General features: G+C 47.1%; 1 pseudogene; it reads right to left on the bottom strand.

Moving 5' to 3' along the window:
• Positions 1–778: 778 nt before the first annotated feature.
• Positions 779–2,659, bottom strand: LOC123744804 (mucin-2-like; annotated as a pseudogene).
• Positions 2,660–14,360: the final 11,701 nt, after the last annotated feature.

The raw sequence follows: 14,360 nt of genomic DNA on the forward strand, positions 1-14,360 counted from the left end.
TTTTAACGTCAAACAAATGTTTCACCCAGAACGCATTAAAGGCCTAACTGACATCAACTTTCATCTGGAAGAGAAGGAGAAATCAATAGAAGTGTTTTAGAAGGTCAAAGTCAAGCATCAACAATCACTTTATATGATGCAGGCAGAGCGGCCTGCATCTGGGTGGCTGGGTGGTGGTGGTGGTGGTGGTGGTGGTGAGGGTGTTGGTGAAGGTGTTGTTGATGGTGTTGGTGGTGATGATGGTGCTGGTGATGATGATGATGGTGGTGGTGGTGATGATGGTGCAGGTGGTGATGGTGCTGGTGGTGATGATGATAATGGTGCTGGTGGTGGTGATGATGGTGCTGGTGGTGGTGGTGGTGATGGTGCTGGTGATGATGGTGATGGTGCTGGTAGTGGTGGTGGTGATTGGAGGAGGTGGTGAAGGTGGTGGTGGTAGTGGTGATGGTGATGATAATGGTGGTGGTGGTAGTGATGGTGGAGGTGATGGTGATGATAAAGGTGGTGGTGGTAGTGATGGTGGAGGTTGTGGTAGTGGTGATGATGATGATAATGGTGATGGTGGTGATGGCGCTGTTGGTGATGGTGGTGGTGATGATAAGGTTGGATGTGGTGGTGGTGATGGTGCTGTTGGTTGTGGTGGTGGTGGTGATGGTGGTGATGATAATGGTGGTGGTGGTAATTTTGCTGGTGGTGATGTGGTGGAGGTGGTGGTGATAATGTTGTTGGTGGTGGTGGTGCTGATGGTGCTGTTGGTGATGATGGTGATGATGGTGGTGGTGGTAGTGGTGATGGTGATGATAATGGTGGTGATGGTGGTGGTGATGGTGGTGGTGATGATGGTGGAGGTGGTGGTGATGGTGCTGTTGGTGATGGGGATGGTATTGGTGGTGGTGGTGATGGTGCTGTTGGTGATGGTGGTGCTGATGATAATGTTGGTTGTGGTGGTGGTGATGGTGCTGTTGGTTGTGGGGGTGATGGGGGTGGTGATGTTGGTGGTGGAGGTAGTGATGGTGCTGTTGGGGATGGTGGTGGTGATGACATTGGTGATGGTGGGGATGGTGCTGTTGGTGATGGTGGTGATGGTGGTGCTGATGATAATGTTGGTTGTGGTGGTGGTGATGGTGCTGTTGGTTGTGGTGGTGATGGTGGTGGTGATGTTGGTGGTGGAGGTGGTGATGGTGATGGTTGTGGTGGTGATGGTGATGATAATGGTGGTGATGATAATGGTGGTGATGGTGCGGTTGGTTGGTGATGACGGTGGTGGTGGTGGTGAAGGATATGATAGTGGTGGTGGAGGTGGTGATAATGGCGGTGATGGTGGTACTGGTGGTGATGGTGGAGTTTGTGGTGGTGGTGTTGATGGTGCTGTTGGTGATGGTGGTGATGATGATGGTGGTGGTGGTGATGATAATGTTGGTGGTGGTGGTGGTGTTGGTGGTTCTGTTGGTGATGATGGTGGTGGTAGTGATGATGTGGTGGTGGTGATGGTGGAGGTGGTGGTGATGATGATGCTGTTGGTGATGGTGGTGGAGGTGGGGGTGATGGAGGAGGTGATGATAATGGTGGTGGTGATGATGGTGGTGAGGGTGATGATGATAATGGTGGTGATGATAATGGTGGTGGTGCTGATGGTGGTGGTAGTGATGGTGGTAGAGGTATTGATGATAATGGTGGTGGAGGTGGGGGTGATGGAGGAGGTTATGATAATGGTGGTGGTGGTAGTGATGGTGGAGGTGGTGGTAGGGGTGATGGTGATGATTATGGTGTTGGTTGTAGGGATGGTGGAGGTGGTGGTGATGGTGGTGGTAGTGATGGTGGTAGAGGTATTGATGATAATGGTGGTGGAGGTGGGGGTGATGGAGGAGATAATGATAATGGTGGTGGTGGTGGTGGTGATAGTGCTGTTGGTGATGGTGGTGGTATTGATAATGTTGGATGTGGTGGTGGTGGTGGTGCTGTTGGTTGTGGTTGTGATTTTGCTGGTGGTGGTGATGGTGCTGGCAGTGGTGATGGTAGTAGTGGTGATGGTGGTGGTGGTGATGGTGGTGGAGATATTGGTGGTGGAGGTGGTGATGGTGATGATAATGGTGGTGATGGTGTGGTTGGTGATAGGGGTGGTGAAGGTGATGATGGTGGTGGTGGAGGTGGTGATGGTGATAATGGTGGTGGTAGTGGTGTTGGTGGTGGTGGTGATGATAATGTTGTTGTTGGTGGTGTTGATGATGCTGTTGGTGATGGTGGTGGTGGTGGTGATGGGGGTGGTGGGGGTGGTGGTAGTGGTGATGGTGATGATAATTTTGGTGATGGTGGTGATGGTGGTGGTTATGGTGATGGCGGTGGTGATGGTAGTGGAGATGTTGGTGGTGGATGGTGATGATAATGGTGATATGGTGATGATAATGGTGGTGATGGTGGTAGTGGTGGTGATGGTGGAGTTTGTGGTGGTGTTGATGGTGCTGTTGGTGGTGGTGATGGTGGAGGTGGGGGTGATGGAGGAGGTGATGATAATGGTGATGGTGGAGGTGAGGGTGATGGAGGAGGTGGTGGTGGTGGTGATGATAATGGTGGTGGTGGTAGTGATGGTGATGGTGGTGGTGGAGGTAATAGAGGTGGGGGTGATGGAGGAGGTGATGATAATGGTGATGGTGGTGGTGGAGGAGGGGTGGTGGTGGTGGAGGAGGGGTGGTGGTGATGGTAGTGATGGTGGAGGGGGGTGGTGGTGGTGGTGATGGTGGAGGAGGGGTGATGGTGGGGGTTATGGTGGAGGAGGGGTGGTGTTGGTGGTGGTGATGGTGGAGGAGGGTTGGTGGTGGAGGAGGAGTGGTGGTGGTGGTGGTTGGGTGGTGGTGGTGATGGTGGAGGAGGGGTGGTGGTGGTGATGGTGGCGGAGGAAGGGTTGGTGGTGGAGGAGGAGTGGTGGTGGAGGGGTGATGGGGATGGTGGAGGAGGGGTGGTGTTGGTGGTGGTGATGGTGGAGGAGGGTTGGTGGTGGAGGAGGAGTGGGGTGGTGGTGGTGGTGGTGGTGATGGTGGAGGGGTGGTGGTGGTGATGGTGGAGGAGGGTGGTGGTGGTGAGTAGGGTTTGTGGAGGAGGAGTGGTGGTGGAGTGGGAGGAGGGGTGTTGGTGGTGGTGAGTGGATGTGTGGTGATGGTGGAGGGGTGGTGGTGGTGATGGTGGAGGAGGTGGTGGTGGTGATGGTGGTGGTGATGGTGGTGGAGGAAGGGTTGGTGGTGGAGGAGGAGTGGTGGTGAAGGGGTGGTGGTGGAGGAGGGGTGGTGGTGGTGATGGTGGAGGGGTGGTGGTGGAGGAGGGGTGGTGGTGATGGTGGAGGAGGGGTAGTGGTGGTGATGGTGGAGGAGGGTGGTTGTGGTGGTAGTGATGGTGGAGGAGGGGTGGTAGTGGTGGTGGTGGTGATGGTGGTGGAGGAAGGGTGGTGGTGGTGCTGGTGGAGGTGATGATGTTGGAGGTGGAGGGGTGGTAGTGCTTTTAGGAATGAAGATAAGGACACTGAAATGGACGATCCTTACGTCCTTAATGGAGCTGTTGTTATGCCTCGTCGAGGGCTCAGAGACACGTCCTCCAGAATCTATACATACATATATAAGTTAGAGGTTGAACCCTCGCTCCTCACTTAGTGTCTGTCAGTGGGATAGATCTTTTAAAGAGTCTCTACAAGGTATACAACAGACCTTTCCTTCTGCATATTCATGTTATTTCTGCTCTGAATATGTGCCTCCCTTCTTTCCCTAACTTCTCTCTCTTCCTTTTTTCCTTCCCTCCTTTCTCTGACCTTCCTTCCCTCCTTTTTTCTTTCTTTCTTTCTTTCTTTCTTTCTTTCTTTCTTTCTTTCTTTCTTTCTTTCTTTCTTTCTTTCTTTCTTTCTTTCTTTCTTCCTTCCTTCCCGTGTCCTCCCTCTAGTCCCCTGTTTGGCCGTGGTGGTGCATTTCCATCTCGTTCATCAGTTAAAGACAGATAATCAGAAAGTCATTAGGGTAGCTTGACACCAGCGCTTGCCCCGGGAAGACAGAGTAATTGAGCACCGCAGAAGGGAAGAGAGCAGACACAGCCAAGACCAAGCTATAATGAATGAGAGGAAAGGAGAGAGAGAGGGGAGAGCGAGAAAGAGAGAGAGTGGGGTGTAGAGAGAGGGGGATGGGGGGATAGGGAGGAGAGAGTGAAAGGAGAGGGATAGAGAGATGGGGAAAAGAGGTGCAAGAGATGGAGAGAGAGAAATACAAGGGGTTAGACTGAGGGAATGAGGGAAAACTTGGCAGATAGACAGAGACAGGTGGATTGGAAGAGAGACGAGAGACAGACAGAGCAAGGAAGAGACAGAATGATAGACAGGTAAATACAGACAGGCAGAGAGAGGAAGAGAGAACGATAGACAGGTAAATACTGACAGACAGAGAGAGGAAGAGACAGAATGATAGACAGGTAAATACAGACAGACAGAAAGAGGAAGAGACAGAATGATAGACAGGTAAATACAGACAGAGAGAGGAAGAGACAGAATGATAGATAGGTAAATACAGACAGACAGAGAGAGGAAGAGACAGAATGATAGACAGGTAAATACAGACAGACAGAAAGAGGAAGAGACAGAATGATAGACAGGTAAATACAGACAGACAGAGAGAGGAAGAGACAGAACGATAGACAGGTAAATACAGACAGACAGGCAGATGCAGCATGTAGAGAAATAGAAAGGTAATCTTCATTTTAAAGGTGTAGACTCAGTGGTAAAAGGTTATCTTCATTTTAAAGGTGTAGACTCAGTGGTAAAAGGTTATGTTCATTTTAAAGGTGTAGACTCAGTGGTAAAAGGTTATCTTCATTTTAAAGGTGTAGACTCAGTGGTAAAAGGTTATGTTCATTTTAAAGGTGTAGACTCAGTGGTAAAAGGTTATGTTCATTTTAAAGGTGTAGACTCAGTGGTAAAAGGTTATGTTCATTTTAAAGGTGTAGACTCAGTGGTAAAGGTTATAATTTAAGTGTGTGGTAAAGGTTATGTTCATTTTAAAGGTGTAGACTCAGTGGTAAAAGGTTATGTTCATTTTAAAGGTGTAGACTCAGTGGTAAAAGGTTATGTTCATTTTAAAGGTGTAGACTCAGTGGTAAAAGGTTATGTTCATTTTAAAGGTGTAGACGCAGTGGTAAAAGGTTATGTTCATTTTAAAGGTGTAGACTCAGTGGTAAAAGGAAATTTGGAGGAGAAAGAAAGCAAAGTAGAAGCAAAGCCCTGCCTGAGTCACCAGATACAAGATCTTTCTCCTGGAAATTGTTCACTCACATTTATCCAAATAGAAAAGCAAGTCCAATTGAATTTGTGCTTCTCCATCTCCTCCAGCCAGGCGAACACAGAGCTGTGTTTTGTTAGGCTGGGGGAATTTTGTCCATTTGTTGGTGGAGCTCTTCTCTTCTTTGTCCTCTCATTTCATCAACAGCTTCCCTATCTGTCCATCTCACCCCAGAAAACAACACTGAGTGAGGGTATGTGTGGTTCACTCATGCACACACACAAACACACACAAACACACACAAACTGCTACACCATAGAGAACATCTCGACTAGCTGCATCACTGCTTGGTATGGCTACTGCACCGCCCTAGATAATGTCTCCAGTCACCCAAGCCATAGACAGTTCTCTCTGCTTCCACACGGCAAGCAGTACCGGTGCGTCAAGTCTGACTCCAACAGACTCCTGAACAGCTTCCGTCTCTAATCCATAAGACTGGCTACATGGACTTTCTGCATCCGGCCTTTATTTTGGCACTGACTTTGGCACTGACTTTATGCACACTCACACACACACACACACACACACACACACACACACACACACACACACACACACACACACACACACACACACACACACACACACACACACACAATCATAATTTACACTACTGCTTCTCTGTTTATCATATATCCTGGTGCCTAGTCACCTTACCCCAATACATACACTATCTACCTCTACAGATGTAGGATCTTAATTTGAGCCAGTTTGCTACAGCAGGAAAATAATCCATTAACAACAGGAAATGTGAATTATTATGTGGATTATAATTAATGGAATTTTGTTTGTTGTGATTGATACAGTTTCTGTCATGTCTGACATTTTAAAGTGTAAATTACAAACTTTTGAAGCCTTTTTAATTCAACCTTGAATACACTACAAGTTTGCATGTATTGCTGTGCAGTAATATTCTCAGCAAAAAAGAGCGATCAAATTAAGATCCTACAGTTGTATCTCTCCAGGATCCCTGCACATTGTAAATAGGGTATTGGAACTGACACTGTGTATATCTTCTTACTTTCTCGTATTCGTCTTATTTCACTATGCTTGAAAATATGGAGAGTATTGCCCCAAACATAACACTTTGTATTCAGGACAAAAAGTGAATTGCTTTGGGAGGATGGGAGAGTGGGAGGAGGGGAGAAAGGGAGGAGCATCTCTTTAAGCTATCTATGCTACTTTACATCCTGAGCCCATTGGATATCTGTGTCTTTTCTTCCAATGAATGAATACAGAATAGCATAGAAATGCTCAATTAACAATGTTAGTTCCCTGAACCATTCTGCCAGGTTGTGTATGACACACTTCTATTCCCTAACCTAGATATTTTATTCCCTAACCTAGATATTCTATTCCCTAACCTAGGTATTTATTCCTTAACCTAGATATTCTATTCCCTAACCTAGATATTATATACCCTAACCTAGATATTGTATTCCCTAACCTAGATATTATATACCCTAACCTAGATATTCTATTCCCTAACCTAGATATTCTGTTCCCTAACCAAGATATACTGTTCCCTAACCAAGATATTCTGTTCCCTAACCAATATATTATATTCCCTAACCTAGATATTATATTCCCTAACCTAGATATTCTATTCCCTAACCTAGATATTTTATTCCCTAACCTAGATATTTTATTCCCTAACCTGGATATTTTGATTCCCTAACCTAGATATTCTATTCCCTAACCTAGATATTCCATTCCCTAACCTAGATATTATATTTCCTAACATAGATATTTTGTTCAATAACCTAGATCTTGTAAACTTTGTCAGAAAGTTTCTTCCGAAAACATTCCAGGAACAGTCAAGAAATGTAACGAGCTCCAGGGGAAATGTCTTTGAACGTTTAATTAGGAAAAGAGGAGAATTGTCTCCACTAATGTTGTCAGAACGTTTTTGGACAATCATGCATGACTAGGATTGTCACGTTCTGACCTGTAAAGGTGTTATTTGTTAGTGTTTAGTTTGGTCAGGACGTGGCAGGGGGGATTTGTTTTATGTGGTTCAGGGTGGTTGTGTGTATGTGTCCATGTAGAGAGGGGTATTTGATTTATTAGTCCAGGGTTTTGGTTATTGTTCTATGTCAATTTATTTCTATGTTCTGTCTAGTCATTTGTATTTCTATATTTAGTTAATTGGTGTTGGGGCCTTCAGTTGGAGGCAGCTGTCTATCGTTGCCTCTGATTGAAGGTCCTATAATTAGGGGTGTGTTTGTATTGTGGATTGTGGGTAGTTGTATTCTGTTTTGTGCTTGTCACCTGTCAGAACTGTTAGTGTCGTTTCTGTTAATTGTATACGTGTTTATTTTGTTTCTCCTTCTTATATATTAAAAAGAGAAGATGAGTATACACTTCCCTGTTGCGTCTTGGTCCTCCACACACGACACTCGTTACAAGGATAAAAACCTTGTAAAACATCCCGGTAACACCTTCTATAAAGCTACTCTGCTATGCTCATTGTCAGTGTTATAATGCATTATAAAAGGTGTTATAAAGAATTATGAGGGGAGGAAGAAAGGGGGTCAGACGCCTGCTAAGCAAGCCCGTGGCACAGTGTCTGAGTGGACATACTCCGGGGCAAGCCTGTGGCACTGTGTCTGAGTGGACATACTCCGGGGCAAGCGCGTGGCACTGTGTCTGAGTGGACATACTCCGGAGCAAGCCTGTGGCACTGTGTATGAGTGGACATACTCCAGAGCAAGCCCGTGGCACAGTGTCTGAGTGGACATACTCCAGAGCAAGCCTGTGGCACAGTGCCTGAGTGGACATACTCCGGAGCAAGCCTGTGGCACTGTGTCTGAGTGGACATACTCCGGAGCAAGCCTGTGGCACTGTGCCTGAGTGGACATACTCCAGAGCAAGCCTGTGGCACAGTGTCTGAGTGGACATACTCCGGAGCAAGCCTGTGGCACTGTGCCTGAGTGGACATACTCCGGAGCATGCCCGTGGCACTTTGTCTGAGTGGACATACTCCGGGGCAAGCCTGTGGCACTGTGTCTGAGTGGACATACTCCGGGGCAAGCCCGTGGCACTGTGTCTGAGTGGACATACTCCGGGGCAAGCCTGTGGCACTGTGTCTGAGTGGACATACTCCGGGGCAAGCCCGTGGCACTGTGTCTGAGTGGACATACTCCAGAGCAAGCCTGTGGCACAGTGTCTGAGTGGACATACTCCGGAGCAAGCCTGTGGCACTGTGCCTGAGTGGACATACTCCGGGGCAAGCCTGTGGCACTGTGTATAAGTGGACATACTCCGGGGCAAGCCCGTGGCACTGTGTCTGAGTGGACATACTCCGGAGCAAGCCTGTGGCACTGTGCCTGAGTGGACATACTCCGAGCAAGCCGGCGAGTGGACATACTCCGGGGCAAGCCCGTGGCACTGTGTCTGAGTGGACATACTCCGGGGCAAGCCTGTGGCACTGTGTATAAGTGGACATACTCCGGGGCAAGCCCGTGGCACTGTGTCTGAGTGGACATACTCCGGAGCAAGCCTATGGCACTGTGCCTGAGTGGACATACTCCGGAGCAAGCCTGTGGCACTGTGTCTGAGTGGACATACTCCGGGGCAAGCCCGTGGCACTGTGTCTGAGTGGACATACTCCGGGGCAAGCCCGTGGCATTGTGTCTGAGTGGACATACTCCGGGGAATGAAGTGGACCGGAAACACACACTGGTACTCCATGAAGACAAATAGAATTGCCTCCTCTTCCTACTGTACTCGACTTGTCTTCAACATGTCACCTTCCATCATCCCTCTCCTACAGCTCTCATCCCCACCCCTACCCCTCTCATCCCCTCTCCTACCGCTCTCATCCCTCTCCTACCCTCTCATCCCCTCTCATCCCCCTCTCATCCCCTCTCCTACTACTCTCATCCCTCTCCTACCCCACTCATCCCCTCTCATACCCCTCTCATTCCCTCTCCTACCACTCTCATCCGCTCTCCTACCACTCTCATTCCCTCTCCTAACGCTCTCATCCCCTCTCCTACCCCTCTCGTCCCCTCTCCAACCACTCTCATTCCCTCTCCTAACGCTCTCATCCCCTCTCCTACCCCTCTCGTCCCCTCTCCTACCCCTCTCGTCCCCTCTCCTACCACTCTCATCTCCTCTCATCCCCTCTCCTACCGCTCTCATCTACCCTCCTACCCCTCTCTTCCCCTCTCATCCCCTCTCCTACTGCTCTCATCCCCTCTCCTACCGCTCTCATTCCCTCTCCTACCACTCTCATTCCCTCTCCTACCGCTCTCATTCCCTCTCCTACACCTCTCCTTCCCTCTCCTACCACTCTCATTCCCTCTCCTACCACTCTCATCCCCTCTCCTACCGCTCTCATGCCCTCTCCTACACCTCTCCTTCCCTCTCCTACCACTCTCATTCCCTCTCCTAACGCTCTCATCCCCTCTCCTCTTATCCTCTCTCCTACCGCTCTCCTTCCCTCTCCTACCATTCTCATTCCCTCTCCTAACGCTCTCATCCCCTCTCATCCCCTCCACTACCCCTCTCCCCCCTCTATTCCCCTCCACTACCCCTCTCCCCCCTCTATTCCCCTCCACTTCCCCTCTCCTCCCCTCCCCTATCCTCTCATCCCCTCTCCTACCCCTCTCCCCCTCTCTTCACATCTCCTACCCCTCTCATCCACTCTCCTACCCCTTTCATTCTCTCTCATCCCCTCTCCTACCCCTATCATCCCCTGTCATCCCCTCTCCTACCCCTCCACCCCTCTCATCCCCTCTCCTACACGTCTCATTCACTTTCCTGCCCCTTTCATCCCCTCTCCTCCCCTCTCCTCCCCCTCTCCTACCCCTCTCATCTCCTCTCTTCCCCTTTCCTCCCCTCTCCTCCCCCTCTCCTACCCCTCTCATCTCCTCTCTTCCCCTCTCATCCCCTCTCCCACCCTTCTCATCTCTCTTCCCCTCTCATCCCCTCTCCTACCCCTCTCTTCTCATCTCATACCCCTCTCCCCCCTCATCCCCTCTCCTACACCTGTCATCCCCTCTCATCCCATCTACTACCCTTATCATCCCCTCTCATCCCCTCTCTTCCCCTTTCCTACCCCTCATCCCCTCTCCTACCCCTCCCATCCCCTCTCCCCTCTCCTCCCTCTCCCCTCTCATCCCCTCTCCTCCCCTCTCCCCCTCTCCTCCCCTCTCCCCCTCTCATCCCCTTCTCCTACCCCATCATCCTTTCTCATCCCATCTCCTACCCCTCTCATCCCCTCGCTTCCCCTCTCCCACCCCTGTCATCCAACTGCAGTATAAAGGAGCCATCCTTCTCCTCCCTCTCTTATCCTGTGTAGAGGGATCTGGGATGAGTGTGTAATGGTGTGCATAGCTGGAGGAGTATAGCAGCAGTCTCCTCCCTTCTTCCTCCTTCCCTTTCTCTCTACTCCTTCTGAGTTATCTGGATGTGGGAGTGGAGTGATGTGTAATGACCCTGCTCTCTCTCTTGCTCTCTCTCTGTCTCAGTCTCTCCTCTCTCTCTCTTGCTCTCTCTCTGTCTCGTTCTCTGTCTCATTATCTCTCTCTCTTGCTCTCTCTCTCTCTCTCTCTCTCTCGCTCTCTCTCTCTTTCTCTAACTGTCTTTTTTGGTATGGGAAATATGTGTTTGCATTGCCAAAGCAAGAGAAATAGATAATAAACCAAAGTGTTTTATTTTTTTAATTTTTTTTTTACAGTAAACATTACAGGAATGGAGACATTTAAAATGTCATTCTATGGATATATACAGTGTTGTAATGTCTCGCTCTCTCTCTCTCTCTCTCTCTCACTCATTCTCCATCTCTGTCACACTCTCTCCCTTTCTCTCTCTGTCTCTCCCTGAGTGTTGGGACTGAGCAGGACGGGTCATGTTAGTATGATCCCATTAGTCTGCACTTAGTCTCAGAACAAACAGCCAGTGGTCTCCTGTCCTAACGACTGGATACGCTCATACACTACCCTAATGACTCAATCTGTGTGTGTATTTTGTGTGTTTGTGTTCTCTGTGTGTGTGTCCTCAGATTCTAGTGCCTCTCCTCTGCTCTCCTCAATATCTAATCAACAAGATCTCCCAGTTTACCCAGATTGACTTCAAATTCTGATGTTTGTAAAAAAAAATCTAAACATAACATTTTGAAGTGTCTCTAAACGTCAGATTTGGAGGTGTTTTGGACACTCCCAGGTTGCTCCGCTGCGGTCACCGGCGCCTTCTAGCTGGTTTTAAGGTTAAGAGTTAAGGTTTGGAATAAAACAGAAACAACTCCACGGTTTTCATCCTGAAAAGGTTACGTGCTAAAGGGATAATCCACCCTAGAAATGAAAGATGACTTGCCCTGGAGATAGGAGATAACACACTATCACATTTCATAACGCTTTAAAAACAATTACCTGCAATCCAGATCCCCAACTAAGACAATTGATGGTACTTGTCTAGAACACTTCCATCCTCTATATCGTCATGACAATGTATATTTCATTCAAATGGACTCAAAGTACACAGTGCGCCGTCAGATTAATACAGTCTTATACTCAGCTGGCCCCTCCCCAGATTTTCTGTTAAATGCTCTACAACAAAGCTTTCTTAGTGTCCAACGAGCTTTCTCTGCCCTTAACCTCCAAAACAAAGGTCATGTGGTTTGGTAAGAAGAATGCCTCTCCCCACCGGTGTGATTACCACCTCTGAGGATTCAGAGCTTGAGGTAGTCACCTCATACAAGTACTTGGGAGTATGGCTAGACGGTAGGCTGTCCTTCTCTCAGCACATATCAAAGCTGCAGGTTCAGGTAAAATCTAGACTTGGGTTAGTATCGTAATCGCTCCTCTTTCACCACAGCTGCCAAACTAACCCTGATTCAGATGACCATCCTACCCATGCTAGATTACGGAGACGTAATTTATAGATCGGCAGGTAAGGGTGCTCTCGAGCGGCTAGATGTTCTTTACCATTCGGCCATTAGATTTGCCACCAATGCTCCTTATGACACTCTATACTCTGATGTAAACTGGTCATCTCTGTTTTCCTGTTGCAAGACTCACTGGTTGATGCTTATTTATAAAACCCTCTTTTTTTAAATGTATTTAACTAGGCAAGTAAGTTAACTTTTTTAGGATAGGGGGCAGCATTCGGAATTTTGGATGAAAAGCGTACTCAAAGTAAACTGCCTGCTCCTCAGGCACAGAAACTAGGATATGCATTTAATTAGATTTGGATAGATTTGGATAGAAAAGACTCTAAAGTTTCTAAAACTGTTAAAATAATGTCTGTGAGTATAACAGAACTTATTTGGCAGGCGAAACCCCGAGGACAAACCATCCAGGAAATTGTATTTTTGAGGTGTTTTCAATGGGTTTTCTATGTGGATCTAGATTTCTTGCTTGCAGTTCCTATCGCTTCCACTGGATGTCAACAGTCTTTAGAAATTGGTTGATGTTTTTCTTTTGAGTAATGAAGAAGTATGGCTGTTCAGAACGAGGGTCGAGTCTACTGTACTGTTGTGGTTGGGGCGGGGAACTGAAAGCTCGCTCCACTATGTTTTCGTCCGGTATTGAACACAGCTTATCCCGTCTTAACTTGTATCTATTATTTACGTTAAAAAATACCTAAAGTTGTATTAGGAAAGTTGTTTGAAATGTTTGGATCAAGATTACAGGTAACTTATTAGATATTTTGTAGTCATGTTGCGCGAGTTGGAACTGGTGTTTTTGTGAATCAAACGTGCCAAATAAATGGACATTTTGGAGATATAACGACGGAATTTATGGAAGAAAAGGACCATTTATGATGTTTATGGGACATATTGGAGTGCCAACAGAAGAAGATCTTCAAAGGTAATGCATGAATTATATTGTTATTTCTGAGTTTTGTGTCGCGCCTGGCTGGTTGAATTATGATTGTCATGTGATTGTTTGATGGGGTGCTGTCCTCAGATAATAGCAGGGTTTGCTTTCACCGTAAAGCCTTTTTGATATCTGACACGGTGGCTAGATTAACAAGAAGTTAAGCTTTAATTTGGTGTATTGCACTTAGTTAAATATTTCAAATAATTTTTGGGTGATTTGGCGCTCTGCCATTTCACCGGATGTTGTGGAAATGTTCTGCTAGTGGAACCCCTAGCCGTAAAAGGTTAACTTCTTATGGATAGGGGGCAGCATTTCGGAAGTTTGTATGAATGAGGTGCCCAAAGTAAACTGCCTGTTACTCAGGCCCAGAAGCTAGAATATGCATATAATTGGTAGTATTGGATGGAAATACACTCTAAAGTCTCCAAAACTGTTAAAATAATTTCAGAACTGATATAGCAGGCAAAAACCCGAGGAGAATTTAAAATGCCTGTCTATGGGGAAATCAATAGAATACCTCCCAGATTGCAGTTCCTAGGGCTTCCAGCAGATGGCAACAGTCTTTAGAAAGAGTTCCAGGCTTGTTTTTTTTTTTAAATTGCTAGAATTTGTTGTTTTTCTAAGTGGCTCCCATTTTGGCTGCAGTGTTGTGGCACGGGCGCGCACTTCATTATTTATCTCCGGTAATGAACATACTATTCTCTGTCTTAAACTGTGTCATTTATTTACATATTAGGGTACCTGAGGATTGATTAGAAACATTGTTTGACTTGTTTGGACAAAGTTTATTGGTATCGTTCGGGATTCATTTGTATGCATTTTGAACGCGGGAAACCGGTGGATTACTGAGTCAAGCGCGCCAACTAAACTGACTTTTTTGGGATATAAAGAAGGACTTTATCGAACAAAAGGACCATTTGTTATGTAGCTGGGACCCTTGTGATTGCAAACAGAGGAAGATCTTCAAAGGTAAGTGATTTATTTTATTGCTATTTCTGACTTTCGTGACGCCTCTGCTTGGTTGGAAAATGTGTGTAATGCTTTTGTACGCGGGGCGCTGTCCTCAGATAATCGCATGGTGTGCTTTCGCAGTAAAGCCCTTTTGAAATCTGACAAAGCGGCTGGATTAACAAGAAGTTAAAAGCTTTTAAACGATGTAAGACACTTGTATTTTCATGAATGTTTAATATTACGAATTTTGTATTTTGAATTTTGCGCTCTGCAATTT

The sequence above is a fragment of the Salmo salar genome, chromosome ssa09, assembly GCF_905237065.1.
Source record: "Salmo salar chromosome ssa09, Ssal_v3.1, whole genome shotgun sequence".
Taxonomy (NCBI): Eukaryota; Metazoa; Chordata; class Actinopteri; order Salmoniformes; family Salmonidae; genus Salmo; species Salmo salar.